This window comes from Lampetra fluviatilis, chromosome 67 (assembly GCF_964198595.1).
Source record: "Lampetra fluviatilis chromosome 67, kcLamFluv1.1, whole genome shotgun sequence".
In the NCBI taxonomy this organism is placed as follows: domain Eukaryota; kingdom Metazoa; phylum Chordata; class Hyperoartia; order Petromyzontiformes; family Petromyzontidae; genus Lampetra; species Lampetra fluviatilis.
The window spans coordinates 4,409,134-4,418,962 of NC_136341.1; the positions used below are offsets into that span (position 1 = coordinate 4,409,134).

At 52.6% G+C, this 9,829-nt stretch overlaps 1 long non-coding RNA gene across 1 annotated transcript in view; it reads left to right on the plus strand.

Moving 5' to 3' along the window:
• The first annotated feature begins 4,471 nt into the window (after window positions 1–4,471).
• Window positions 4,472–9,829, plus strand: part of LOC144952421 (uncharacterized) — a 224,979-nt gene continuing 219,621 nt past the window's right edge. Inside the window, exon 1 of the long non-coding RNA XR_013640621.1 lies at window positions 4,472–4,569. This is a non-coding gene — a long non-coding RNA (uncharacterized LOC144952421). The remainder of the gene's footprint in view (window positions 4,570–9,829) is intronic.

Genomic DNA, 9,829 nt, shown 5'->3' on the forward strand with positions numbered 1-9,829 from the left:
ACACAGACACACACACAGATACACAGACACACACAGACACACACACACAGACACACACACAGACACACACACAGACACACACACAGACACACACAGACACTCACACATAGACACACACAGACACACACACAGACACACACACAGACACACACACAGATACACAGACACACACAGACACACACACAGACACACACACAGATACACAGACACACACAGACACACACACACAGACACACACACAGACACACACACAGACACACACAGACACTCACACATAGACACACACACAGACACACACACAGACACACACACAGAGAGTTGGCCCTTGATCCAGCAATGGAGTGACCACGACTCACCTTGATGAGGGTTGACGGTCAGGGTGGCTGACACTCTCAGCTCCCTGTCTGTCTGTGTGTCTCTGTCTGTCTGTCTGTGTGTCTCTGTCTGTGTCTCTGTCTCTCTCTCTGTGTCTCTGTCTGTCTGTCTCTGTCTGTGTCTGTCTGTGTCTGTCTGTCTCTGTCTGTGTCTGTCTGTGGCTCTGTCTGTGTGTCTCTGTATGTCTCTGTCTGTGTCTCTGTCTGTGTCTCTGTCTGTGTCTCTGTCTGTCTCTGTCTGTCTCTCTGTGTCTCTCTGTGTCTCTCTCTCTCTGTTTCTCTCTGTGTCTCTCTGTCTGTGTCTCTGTCTCTGTGTCTGTGTCTGTGTGTGTCTCTCTCTCTGTGTCTCTGTCTCTCTCTGTGTCTCTGTCTCTCTCTGTGTGTGTGTCTCTCTCTCTCTCTGTGTGTGTCTCTCTCTGTCTCTCTGTGTCTCTGTCTTTGTGTGTCTCTCTCTCTCTCTCTGTGTCTCTGTCTCTCTGTGTGTCTGTCTGCGTCTGTCTCCGACTTCTCACGCTCACCTGCGCATCGGGTGGGAGGGTTCCTGGAGGCGACGTCTGCATCGTCTGACGGGCAACTCTCCGCTTCCTGCAAACCTCCCCCCCCCCTCTCATCTCCCCTTTCTCTCTCACCTCCCTCCCTCCCTCTCTCACCTCCCCCTCTCTCACCTCCCCACCTCTCTCACCTCCCCACCTCTCTCACCTCCCCACCTCCCCACCTCTCTCACCTCCCTCCCTCCCTCCCCCCCTCTCTCACCTCCCCCTCTCTCACCTCCCCACCTCTCTCACCTCCCCACCTCTCATCTCCCCTTTCTCTCTCACCTCCCTCCCTCCCTCCCCCCCTCTCTCACCTCCCTCCCCCCCTCTCTCACCTCACTCCCTCTCACCTCACTCCCTCTCTCACCTCCACCTCTCTCACCTCCACCTCTCTCACCTCCACCTCTCTCCCCTCCACCTCTCTCACCTCCCTCCCTCCCCCCTCCTCCTCTCTCTCACCTCACTCCCTCTCACCCCCACCTCCCTGATACAGGTGAGTTAGGTGATACAGGTGAGTTAGGTGATACAGGTGATACAGGTGATACAGGTGAGTTAGGTGATACAGGTGAGTTAGGTGCGTTAGGTGATACAGGTGAGTTAGGTGATACAGGTGAGTCAGGTGATACAGGTGAGTTAGGTGATACAGGTGAGTTAGGAGATACAGGTGAGTCAGGTGATACAGGTGAGTTAGGTGATACAGGTGAGTTAGGTGATACAGGTGATACAGGTTAGTTAGGTGATACAGGTGAGCCAGGTGATACAGGTGAGTTAGGTGAGTTAGGTGATACAGGTGAGTTAGGAGATACAGGTGAGTTAGGTGATACAGGTGAGTTAGGTGATACAGGTGAGTTAGGAGATACAGGTGAGTTAGGTGATACAGGTGAGTTAGGTGATACAGGTGAGTTAGGTGATACAGGTGAGTTAGGTGATACAGGTAAGTCAGGTGATACAGGTGAGTTAGGTGATACAGGTGAGTTAGGTGATACAAGTGATACAGGTGAGTCAGGTGATACAGGTGAGTTAGGTGATACAGGTGATACAGGTGAGTTAGGTGATACAGGTGAGTCAGGTGATACAGGTGAGTTAGGTGATACAGGTGAGTCAGGTGATACAGGTGAGCCAGGTGATACAGGTGAGTTAGGTGATACAGGTGAGTTAGGTGATACAGGTGATACAGGTGAGTCAGGTGATACAGGTGAGTTAGGTGATACAGGTGAGTTAGGTGATACAGGTGAGTTAGGTGATACAGGTGAGTTAGGTGAGTTAGGTGATACAGGTGAGTTAGGTGATACAGGTAAGTCAGGTGATACAGGTGAGTTAGGTGATACAGGTGAGTTAGGTGATACAGGTGATACAGGTGAGTCAGGTGATACAGGTGAGTTAGGTGATACAGGTGATACAGGTGAGTTAGGTGATACAGGTGAGTCAGGTGATACAGGTGAGCCAGGTGATACAGGTGAGTTAGGTGATACAGGTGAGTTAGGTGATACAGGTGATACAGGTGATACAGGTGAGTCAGGTGATACAGGTGAGTTAGGTGATACAGGTGAGTTAGGTGATACAGGTGAGTTAGGTGAGTTAGGTGATACAGGTGAGTTAGGTGAGTTAGGTGATACAGGTGAGTTAGGAAATACAGGTGAGTCAGGTGATACAGGTGAGTTAAGTGATACAGGTGAGTTAGGTGAGTTAGGTGATACAGGTGAGTTAGGTGATACAGGTGAGTTAGGTGATACAGGTAAGTCAGGTGATACAGGTGAGTTAGGTGATACAGGTGAGTTAGGTGATACAGGTGATACAGGTGATACAGGTGAGTCAGGTGATACAGGTGAGTCAGGTGATACAGGTGATACAGGTGAGTTAGGTGATACAGGTGAGTTAGGTGATACAGGTGAGTTAGGTGATACAGGTGATACAGGTGATACAGGTGAGTTAGGTGATACAGGTGAGTCAGGTGATACAGGTGAGTCAGGTGATACAGGTGAGTTAGGTGATACAGGTGAGTTAGGCGATACAGGTGATACAGGTGATACAGGTGAGTTAGGTGATACAGGTGAGTCAGGTGATACAGGTGAGTCAGGTGATACAGGTGAGTCAGGTGAGTTAGGTGATACAGGTGAGTTAGGTGATACAGGTGAGTCAGGTGATACAGGTGAGTCAGGTGAGTCAGGTGATACAGGTGAGTCAGGTGATACAGGTGAGTCAGGTGATACAGGTGAGTCAGGTGATACAGGTGAGTCAGGTGAGTTAGGTGATACCGGTGAGTTAGGTGATACCGGTGAGTTAGGTGATACAGGTGAGTCAGGTGATACAGGTGAGTCAGGTGAGTCAGGTGATACAGGTGATACAGGTGATACAGGTGAGTCAGGTGATACAGGTGAGTCAGGTGAGTTAGGTGATACAGGTGAGTTAGGTGATACAGGTGAGTTAGGTGATACCGGTGAGTCAGGTGATACAAGTGAGTCAGGTGATACAGGTGAGTTAGGTGATACAGGTGAGTTAGGTGATACAGGTGATACAGGTGAGTCAGGTGATACCGGTGAGTTAGGTGATACAGGTGAGTTAGGTGATACAGGTCAGTCAGGTGATACAGGTGAGTCAGGTGATACAGGTGAGCCAGGTGAGTTAGGTGATACAGGTGAGTTAGGTGATACAGGTGAGTTAGGTGATACAGGTGATACAGGTGAGTCAGGTGATACCGGTGAGTTAGGTGATACAGGTGAGTTAGGTGATACAGGTGAGTCAGGTGATACAGGTGAGTCAGGTGATACAGGTGAGTCAGGTGAGTCAGGTGATACAGGTGAGTCAGGTGATACAGGTGAGCCAGGTGAGTTAGGTGATACAGGTGAGTTAGGTGATACAGGTGATACACGTGAGCCGTCTGTGTGTGGGGCACGAGGCTCACCATGCGCAGCAGCTTCGCGCGTGCCGAGTGCCCTCGGGGCCTCGTGGGTGACGCGCGCGCCAGACGCGAACGGCGTCGCAAGCTCCGCCCCCTTCCACAGTCTCGTGGCGACGTTGCCCCTGGGGCGTTTGATGCACGCGTAGCAACTCGGTGTCGTCATCATCATCATCAAAATATGGGGGGTGGGGGGGGTGGGGGTGGTAGGGGGGGTGGGGGTGGGGGTGGTGGGGGGGGGTGGGGGTGGTGGTGGTACCAACTGTCCCGGTTTAACCCGGAGTTTACCCGCATTTTACATGCACACAGACATGCACACAGACATGCACACAGACATGCACACAGACATGCACACAGACATGCACACAGACATGCACACGCAGACACACACACGCAGACACACACACGCAGACACACACACGCAGACACACACACGCAGACACACACACGCAGACACACAGACACACACACACACGCAGACACACACACGCAGACACACACGCAGACACACACATGCAGACACACATGCACACAGACACACACACAAACACACACACACAAAGACACACACACAGACACACACAGACACACACACAGACACACACACAGATACACAGACACACAGACACACACAACAACAACAACCGACATTCGCCACTAAGTGGCGGTGACGTCACCACGACGCTTGTGCCAGGCCATGTGCACCTTGAGGCCACGTGAAGTGTCGAACGCCCGCTGGCAGGAGGTCACGGGGCAGACCCAGCAGGTGCCACGGGTCGACTGACTGAGATGACCGAGATGACTGGCTGATGCACCACCTGTGCCCCCTACTGTGCCAACTTGCTGTGCTTTAACCACCCGGCGCTCCGTTCGTTGTTGTGAGCGTCGCTCCTCCGCCCTCCGTTGTTGTTGGAGGGCGACTGCCACACACACAGACACACACACAGACACAAAATGAAGACACACACACAGACACACACACCTGACATACACACAGGGGGTGAGTGGGTGGGTGAATGTGTGAGTGAATGAGTGAGTGGGTGAGTGAGTGGGTGAGTGAGTGGGTGAGTGAGTGGGTGAGTGAGTGGGTGAGTGAGTGGGTGAGTGAGTGGGTGAGTGAGTGTGTGAGTGAATGAGTGTGTGAGTGAATGAGTACGTGAGTGAGTGTGTGAGTGAGTGAGTGGGTGAGTGAGTGAGTGAGTGTGTGAGTGAGTGAGTGGGTGAGTGGGTGGGTGGGTAAGTGAGTGAGTGGGTGAGTGGGTGAGTGGGTGTGTGGGTGAGTGAATGAGTGTGTGAGTGAATGCGTGTGTGAGTGAATAAGTGTGTGAGTAAATTAGTATGTGAGTGTATGAGAGTGTGAGTGAGTGAGTGTGTCAGTGAATGAGTGTATGAGTGAATGTGTGAGTGAATTAGTATGTGAGTGTATGGGTGAGTGAGTGTGTGAGTGAATGAGTGTGTCAGTGAATGAGTGTGTGAGTGAATTAGTGTGTGAGTGAATGAGTGTGTGAGTGAGTGTGTGAGCGGGCGTTCGACACTTCACGTGGCCTCAAGGTGCACATGGCCTGGCACAAGCGTCGTGGTGACGTCACCGCCACTTAGTGGCGAATGGCGGTTGTTGAGTGAGTGGGAGTGACACAGAAGCCACGTGACCGACTGAAGACATGAAGCTGGTCTCGACCGAGTGAGATTCCGTGGGGTGTTCTTAGCGCCTCTACCCGCGTCGCCGTTTGATGTTCTGAGAGTCCGTCCCCCTGTGTGTGTACCTGTGTGTGTGTACCTGTCCGTCTGCTCCAGCAGAGGTGTAGGGAATTCCAAAAAGACCTACATCTCTGCTTTATTGACCTGGTCAAGGCCTATGATACCATCAGTAGGACTGGGCTCTGGGTTGTTTTTCGTGCTTTCGGAGTCCCTGACCCTCTGCTCACGATCATTAAGGACCTTCATGATGGTGAGCGGGCCCGGGTAAAACTACGTGGCTGGGAGTCGGAGCCTTTCCCTGTACACCTTGGGGTGCGACAGGGATGTCCTCTGGCTCCCACATTATTTAACATCTATTTCGACTGCGTAGTTCGTGAAGCCTTCAATAGCTGTACCGGGGGAATTACCATTTGGTACAGATATAATGGGAGGCTGATCGACGCCCGGGTGCGATCAAGGGATGGCTCCCTATTGGTCAACCACGTTATGTATGCCGATGATTTGGTAATAGCTGCTCATTCAGAAGAGGAGTTGGAGACGCTGCTGCTGAGACTGGAGCGTGCCACTAAGAGGTGGGGCCTTACCATCAGCCCCACCAAAACTAAGCACCTGCCTGGGTATTTTGTACCATCGGGCACTCCACCCCCACAACTCCCAATCGGTGATGGGGCAGTTGTGGAGAGAGTGGAGAGTTTCCCATACCTGGGCAGTGTGCTTATGACCGGCTCCAGTTTATCAGTAGAGGTCTCACTCCGAATCAGTCGAGCGGCAATATCTTTTCATCGGTTGCGTAACGCTGTGTGGAAGCTACCTGGTCTGTCGCTCCGCACGAAGCTTCAGGTCTTCTCGGCCACAGTCATTCCCTCCCTTCTCTACGCTTGCGAAACGTGGACCCCCCTAATGGAGCATCTTCGCCGGTTGGAAACATTTAGGCTGGCCTGCCTACGATCCATCCTGGGTTTAACCAGGCTGGATTGTGTGAGGAGCTCACAAGTCCTTGAAAGATCTGGGCAAAGTCCCATCAGTGAGCTCCTCCGGCAGGCAAGGCTGCGTTGGCTGGGTCATGTAGCCCGCATGCCCAGCCACCGCATGCCTAAACAGCTTTTGTTCGGCCGGATCGAGGGGGCTAAACGGGCGCGGCACGGGCTAGAGAAGAGATGGAGTGATGTGGTACAGGAGGACGTGGAGCTGAGTGGACTTGCCGATGACTGGTACCAGCGGTGTCAAGATCGGCCTCAGTGGAGGAGGCTCGTGAAGGACGCTACTGGGCAGTTGGAGGCAGTCGCCCTCCAACAACAACGGAGGGCGGAGGAGCGACGCTCACAACAACGAGCGGAGCGCCGGGTGGCTAAAGCACAGCAAGTTGGCACAGTAGGGGGCACAGGTGGTGCATCAGCCAGTCATCTCGGTCATCTCGGTCAGTCGACCCGTGGCACCTGGGTCTGCCCCGTGACCTCCTGCCAGCGGGCGTTTGACACTTCACGTGGCCTCAGGGTGCACATGGCCTGGCACAAGCGTCGTGGTGACGTCACCGCCACTTAGTGGCGAATGGCGGTTGTTGTTGTTGTGCACCTGTGTGTGTGCACCTGTGTGTGTGCACCTGTGTGTGTGCACCTGTGTGTGTGCACCTGTGTGTGTGCACCTGTGTGTGTGTGCACCTGTGTGTGTGTGCACCTGTGTGTGTGTGCACCTGTGTGTGTGCACCTGTGTGTGTGTGTGTCTGTGTGTGTGTGTGTGTCTGTGTGTGTGTGTGTCTGTGTGTGTGTGTGTCTGTGTGTGTGTGTGTCTGTGTGTGTGTGTGTCTGTGTGTGTGTGTGTCTGTGTGTGTGTCTGTGTGTGTGTCTGTGTGTGTGTACCTGTGTGTACCTATGTGTACCTGTGTGTGTGTACCTGTGTGTGTGTACCTGCTTGGGTATTTTGTACCATCGGACAGTCCACCCCCACAACTCCCAATCGGTTATGGGGCAGTTGTGTAGAGAGTGGAGAGTTTCCCATACCTGGGCAGTGTGCTTATGACCGGCTCCAGTTTATCAGCAGAGGTCTCACTCCGAATCAGTCGAGCGGCATTATCTTTTCATCGGTTGCGTAACACTGTGTGGAAGCTACCTGGTCTGTCGCTCCGCACGAAGCTTCAGGTCTTCTCGGCCACAGTCATTCCCTCCCTTCTCTACGCTTGCGAAACGTGGACCCCCCTAATGGAGCATCTTCGCCGGTTGGAAACATTTAGGCTGGCCTGCCTACGATCCATCCTGGGTTTAACCAGGCTGGATTGTGTGAGGAGCTCACAAATCCTTGAAAGATCTGGTCAAAGTCCAATCGGTGAGCTCCTCCGGCAGGCAAGGCTGCGTTGGCTGGGTCATGTAGCCCGCATGCCCAGCCACCGCATGCCTAAACAGCTTTTGTTCGGCCGGATCGAGGGGGCTAAACGGGCGTGGCACGGGCTAGAGAAGAGATGGAGTGATGTGGTACAGGAGGACGTGGAGCTGAGTGGACTTGCCGATGACTGGTACCAGCGGTGTCAAGATCGGCCTCAGTGGAGGAGGCTCGTGAAGGACGCTACTGGGCAGTTGGAGGCAGTCGCCCTCCAACAACGACGGAGGGCGGAGGAGCGACGCTCACAACAACGAGCGGAGCGCCGGGTGTATAAAGCACAGCAAGTTGGTACAGTAGGGGGCACAGGTGGTGCATCAGCCAGTCATCTCGGTCATCTCGGTCAGTCGACCCGTGGCACCTGGGTCTGCCCCGTGACCTCCTGCCAGCGGGCGTTCGTCACTTCACGTGGCCTCAAGGTGCACATGGCCTGGCACAAGCGTCGTAGTGACGTCACCGCCCACTTAGTGGCGAATGGCGGTTGTTGTTGTTGTTGTGTGTGCCTGTGTGTGCCTGTGTGTGTGTGTGTACCTGTGTGTGTGTACCTGTGTGTGTGTACCTGTGTGTGTACCTGTGTGTTGTGCGGTGTACCTGTGTGTGTGTGTACCTGTGTGTGTGTACCTGTGTGTGTGTACCTGTGTGTGTGTGTATCTGTGTGTGTGTATCTGTGTGTGTGTGTACCTGTGTGTGTTACCTGTGTGTGTGTATCTGTGTGTGTGTATCTGTGTGTGTGTGTATCTGTGTGTGTGTATCTGTGTGTGTGTGTATCTGTGTGTGTTTACCTGTGTGTGTACCTGTGTGTGTGTATCTGTGTGTGTGTACCTGTGTGTGTGTATACCTGTGTATGTGTGTACCTGTGTGTGTACCTGTGTGTGTGTATCTGTGTGTGTGTATCTGTGTGTGTGTGTATCTGTGTGTGTGTATCTGTGTGTGTGTGTATCTGTGTGTGTGTGTGTATCTGTGTGTGTGTGTAATATGTGTGTGTGTACCTGTGTGTATACCTATGTGTGTGTGTATACCTGTGTGTGTGTGTGTACCTGTGTGTGTGTACCTGTGTGTGTGTACTTGTGTGTGTGTACCTGTGTGTGTACCTGTGTGTGTGTGTATACCTGTGTGTGTGTGTATACCTGTGTGTGTACCTGTGTGTGTGTACCTGTGTGTGTGTACCTGTGTGTGTACCTGTGTGTGTGTGTATACCTGTGTGTGTGTATACCTGTGTGTGTGTGTACCTGTGTGTGTGTACCTGTGTGTGTGTACCTGTGTGTGTACTTGTGTGTGTGTACCTGTGTGTGTGTACCTGTGTGTGTGTATACCTGTGTGTGTGTGTATCTGTGTGTGTGTACCTGTGTGTGTACCTGTGTGTCTACCTGTGTGTGTGTACCTGTGTGTCTACCTGTGTGTGTGTACCTGTGTGTGTGTACCTGTGTGTGTGTACCTGTGTGTGTGTGTATCTGTGTGTGTGTGTGTACCTGTGTGTGTGTACCTGTGTGTGTGTATACCTGTGTGTGTATACCTGTGTGTGTGTACCTGTGTGTGTGTACCTGTGTGTGTGTGTACCTGTGTGTGTGTACCTGTGTGTGTGTGTACCTGTGTGTGTGTACCTGTGTGTGTGTGTACTTGTGTGTGTATACCTGTTTGTGTGTGTACCTGTGTGTGTGTGTACTTGTGTGTGTACCTGTGTGTGTGTGTACCTGTGTGTGTGTGTATACCTGTGTGTGTGTGTACCTGTGTGTGTGTGTGTACCTGTGTGTGTGTGTACCTGTGTGTGTGTATACCTGTGTGTGTGTGTACCTGTGTGTGTGTGTACCTGTGTGTGTGTACCTGTGTGTGTATACCTGTGTGTGTATACCTGTGTGTGTGTACCTGTGTGTGTGTACCTGTGTGTGTGTGTATCTGTGTGGGAACCTGTTTGACCGCTCTGTCTGGTTATCCTCTCTCGGGACTCTCCTCCCACAGGT